This window comes from Podarcis raffonei, chromosome W (assembly GCF_027172205.1).
Source record: "Podarcis raffonei isolate rPodRaf1 chromosome W, rPodRaf1.pri, whole genome shotgun sequence".
Classification (NCBI taxonomy): Eukaryota; Metazoa; Chordata; class Lepidosauria; order Squamata; family Lacertidae; genus Podarcis; species Podarcis raffonei.
This window is the reverse complement of record NC_070620.1, coordinates 8,151,979-8,156,935: the sequence shown is the minus strand read 5'-3', so window position 1 is coordinate 8,156,935 and position 4,957 is coordinate 8,151,979. Positions and strand designations below refer to the sequence as shown.

Sequence of the window (4,957 nt, the reverse complement as noted above, 5' to 3'; positions counted from 1 at the left end):
GAGAGCAACTGAAACAAACAAAGGAACAGGAAACCAGTACATCACATCCGTCTTCCGTGAGACTTCCAACAGCCTGGATTGTCTCTTGAATGTAAACAGAGTCTTGTGACTCTAAGCAGCTGCACAGTGGCACAAACAGAAACTAACACATAGAGCCTGTTGCAGTAGTCCAAGTGGGAGAAAACTAGAGCATGCAGCACTTTGGCAAGACAGTCTGCAGGCAGGTAGGGTCTCAGCCTGCGTACCAGATGGAGCTGGTAGACAGCTGCCCTGGACACAGAATTCACCTGCACCTCCATGGAGAGCTGTGAGTCCAAAGTGACTCCCAAGCTGCACACCTGGTCCTTCAGGGGCACAGTTGCTCCATTCAGGACCAGGGAGTCCCCCACACCTGCCCGCCCCCTGTTCCCCGAAAAGAGTACTTCTGTCTTGTCAGGATTCAACCGCAATCTGTTAGCCACCATCCATCCTCCAACCGCCTCCAGGCACTCGCACAGGACCTTCACCGCCTTCACTGGTTCCGATTTGAAAGAGAGGTAGAGCTTGGAATTGTTCAACAACCACACGCTCAATCACTTTGCCCAAGAATGGAAGATTGGAGACTGGGCGATAGTTGGCCATTGTAATGGCTTGGCTCTCCCACAAAAGCGAGACACCGGCAGTAATTATCTCAGGTTTATTGCTCAAACACATAAATCACTCTGGAGCTCCTTCACTCTGTGTCTGACTCCAAGTTAGCAGTTGCCGAGTCTAAACTCCGCCCCTTCCTCTTCTTCCAACAGTGGAAAAAAACCTTTCGCTTCCGCTCTTTTCCCCTCCTCTCACTGACCTTTTTGCGCCTTCAAGTTTTTGGGCTAGCTATTCCCGGCCTCTCCCCTTCTGTCTCTGAATTAAGATTGGTGTTTAGAGCTTTGCTATCTTCTGCTTGCTCTCTGCTCTCTGAAACTCTGCCACTCGGCTGCCCCTCCTCCCTCTCACATTCCAGTCCACATTCCAGTGTCCTTATCTCCCTTGGCTTGCTTAGATTCCCAGCCTCTGTCAGCTACGGAACGAAGCTGACAGCCATATTGGCTGGGTCTAAAGATGTTTTTTTAAGAAGCGGTTTAATGACCGCCTCTTTCAGTGGGTCTGAGATCAAGGAGACGGTTGGTTTCAGGGTTCCCATCAATGGTGGTGACTTGCAAGGGAAAGTCTAGTGGTAACAGGTGCAACTGGTGCTCCAAGGCAAAGTCTCTGCTGAAAAAATTCTCACTCGCCCCAGAATCGATTAACACCTGCACTTCCATTGGGTGGCCCTCTTTTGCAAGTCCAGGGCGTATTTAATCTCAGTCTTAAACGCCAGGTATTCTTGGGGGTTCCCTACAAACTTGCTCAGCAGCAATGGTACTTTTCTCCCAACTTGAGTGGTTCTGACCTGCTGGTCCTGCACTCTGCGCTCCTCAAGCCGCACTACAAGCTCGATGACGCGTGGCTCCAACTCCACGTTCCTCTGTACCATGGCTGCTACGTTCCACGCCTCCTCTCCCTCAGTGCCTCCGCCTGCAGCTCCCTTTTTGAGGTGACTCATCGTGTGTGTCTCTGCTGTTACACTTGAGCAACCGCAATGACTCCCGGATTGCTGTCAGATGGCAATGGTGGTTGCTTGTGAGTAACCAGTCAGGACTCCAACCTGTCTTTTACAGGTTTTATTTTGGTGCAAAACTATTTACAGTGTAGAACCACAAGTTCATGTCTGCCTCAATCGCTAGCAGAATCCGGGAGTGGTCATTTCCGGGTCCTCCCCCAACATAATAGCTTAGTCACCCCCAGCCTTTTCCTTCCTTCTTTGCGTTTTACACCTCTGCGCAGGGTGGGTGACGGAAGAGGCGTGCTTCCCTCCTGGCTGGCTTGCCCAGGAGCGGTGCTGAGGCTCCCAGCAGCATCCTCTGGTCCCTTCCCCTCTTCCCCACTGGAGGTGTGGCTTTCCCCACCACAGGAAGGGGAACTGCTTCACAAGATTTTCGGAGGTTCCCTGTAACCTAACTGCCCCTCTCCTTCCCTTCCCTGTTCCGATGGCAGTCCCCTGACAGTAATGATTAGATTAGAATGATGATATGGTATTATTTGTAGATGTGTGGTGGTTTTTTTGTTTTTTTGTTTGTGTGTGTGTGTGTGTGTGTTTTCCCTCTCTTGTGTTTTGGGGTTTTTTTCCTTGTTTGTACTGTTTCATTTTGGATTCAATGTTTGTAATTTTTGTTGTAATTTTGCATTGAAAATAAAATAAAATAGATTGCCATTGGACTGTTCCAGCAGGCTGTTCTGATGTGGATGTTTATCTTCCCACCCTTGCCTTATCAATTGCTTTGCAAGAGAAGGGCTTACTTCCACTCTTAAACTTCATACTGCAAATTCCCTTGGGTGGAGGACCTCTCTCTTTGCATTTGCTGATGCTGTAAAAACCAGATGTTGGGAAACTTGTCTCCCACCCCCACCAATGTTGAAGAACTACAACTCCCATCAGCCTCAGTAAATACGGCCCTATGGCAAGCCAAACGTTCCCTCTCGTGGGCCAAAGGTTCCACTGCATTGATGCTGCTGTATGATTACTGTCATTGGGTTTCCACCTGCCCTTGTTTTTTAGTCTCCTAGGTAGCAAAGAAGGCTGTGCTGTTGACTGGGTTTCCCCATGGCTGAGAAGCAGGTCCAGGGGCTGGAGGCTGAATGCCCCATCTGCTGAAACCCTTACGACAACACTTTTTGCACCCCAAGGTCCTTTAGTGCCAATATTCCTTCTGCATCAAGTGCCTGGCTCTTCTCAGCTTGGTGTCCCCAGCCCAGAACCGCTTGCAGTGCTCACTCTGCCGCCACCCTACTGTCCTCCCCTCCGACCAGCCTGTCACTGAGCTGCCCACCAATGAAGCCCTCCTGTGCCTGCTGTGCCTGGAGCCCAACCACATCATCCTGTAGGGTTGGCAGCTGTGCTTGAAGGAGCAGCGCAAGAGCAGGTACTTCCTCTGCCAGCCCAGGGTTTACACCCTGGACCTGGGCCCAGTGAGAGATCCAAGCATTGAGAGCTACTGTGAGCCAAGCCGCCCGGCTAGTGCTACCACTGCCACCACAATCATGCCCAACCACCACTGCTCCCCAATGTGGGCGTGTGCCTGCAACCCCCAGCTCCAGATTTTCACCTACCTGATGGCTCTCATCTTAAGCATGACTTTACTACTCATCTTCTCCATCTTTTGGACGAGGCAGCTCTTTGGGGGCTGGGGGTGAGAGGGACCAGCAGCCTCCTCAGGCGGAAGATGCTGAGGGCAGGGTAGAGGTGGTTGGCGAGCAGCAGCAAAGTGTTGGGAGGACTAGCTTGTGTGTGTCACACAGCCTGCCTTGAGTTCTCCAAGTCAGCTCAAGTGTGCTGGAAGACATTGCCCAGTTATGATTTAAGATTCAAAGCCTGGTCAGATTCTGCCTATAGAACAAGAGAGAGACTGCCATCTTGTCTTTCACCCCAGACAGCAAAACGGTTTGGACTGCCACTGGGTCCCAGGATTTGACCTTGAGGGTTACTTGTGAGCTTTTAAATAGGGATGGGGATGAGGACATGACAGGGCAATGGGAGCATTTCAACTAACAAACTCGCTGCTTCTTAAGTTGGCTAAAGAGGGTGAAAATGGATAATGGGAATATAGCAGGTGTGGAGATGAGAGCTTTTCTCATTCCAGGTGTTGCTGAACTACAACTCCCATAATCTCTGGTCATGATGGGAGCTGTAACACAACCACATCTGGAGGGCCCAAGTTTCCCCATACTTGGAGTAAAGGGACATAGGAATCTGCCTTACAGCCAGGCCATTGGTCCATCTAGCTCCATATTGTCTATGCTGAGTGGCAGCTCTCAAGGGTTTCAGGCAGTGGTCTGTCTTTCTTATTCCTACTTGGAGATTCTGAGGATTGAACCTGGAAACTTCTGCATGTAAGGCTCTACCACTGAGCTATGCTGACCCTCCAAACCAGCCTCTTCCCCTGTGCCAAATGCCTCTGCTGCAGCCAATGAAGAGTTCCCAACATCTAGAGAACATTGACTGCACTGCTGAATGTGGAACCACCAAGGCTGCAGATCTTAACTGTCCTCTGTCCAGGCTTGAAGATGGTCCTCTGTGTACTCACATCATGCAGGCATGCAATGAAGGCAGGTGCTCAAGGGTTTCTTTCTCCTAGTGTGCGCACTACTGGTTAGAAGGGGGCCAAACAGCAGTGGCATTAAAACTTTTTTATCTACACTGCAGTGTTTTGTTTCAAATTGCATCAGCTTGTAAGAGTGGGGGCTGATAACAGGATCAAAGCAATCTCTTGGATCTTGCAAAAAGGTAGGTTTAGTGTGGACAGGGTGGATTGGGAAAGGGACACACAAAATGAACTTGGGGGGGGGGCTGCATTGCCTTTCCCTACAAGGAAATGCCAATTCAGGGGTGGAAAATCTTTTCCCCCAACCCAATTACCTCATTCCGTTCTGGGCAACCTTCTGAGCACCACATGCTGGTGGTAGGTGGGGGCAGAGGCAAAAGTGAGTAGGGCAGCTAATGTAAATGTTACCTCTGTACAGCAGGCCAGTTTCTACACACGCCCTTCCATATCCTCCATCTAGGCAAGTGAAATATACTTGGAGTTGAGTGTGGATTTCATGCTCTTTATTCAGCTCATATTAGCGAGGAATGAAAGTTCCCCCACAATATCTGCTTTATATACATTATTTACACAATGGGCCACACGTGATTGGCTAATTCCGGGATTCTCCTGTAGGCCAATCAGGTTGTGGATTCACTTCCACCTGGAGCTGGATTGGGTGGCTCCTGCGGACCAATCATACTGCTGCATTGTTCTAGGACCAATGTGAGAGATAGTAAGTCTGCAGGCTTGAGTTTGCTAGCTGATGCAACTGGCTTATGCAATCAGCCTGCAATACTTTCTATGGAAGTGCT

General features: G+C 49.9%; 1 pseudogene; it reads left to right on the top strand.

The window, feature by feature from the left end:
* Positions 1-2,665: 2,665 nt before the first annotated feature.
* LOC128406117 (E3 ubiquitin-protein ligase RNF183-like) lies at positions 2,666-3,255 on the top strand (annotated as a pseudogene).
* Positions 3,256-4,957: the final 1,702 nt, after the last annotated feature.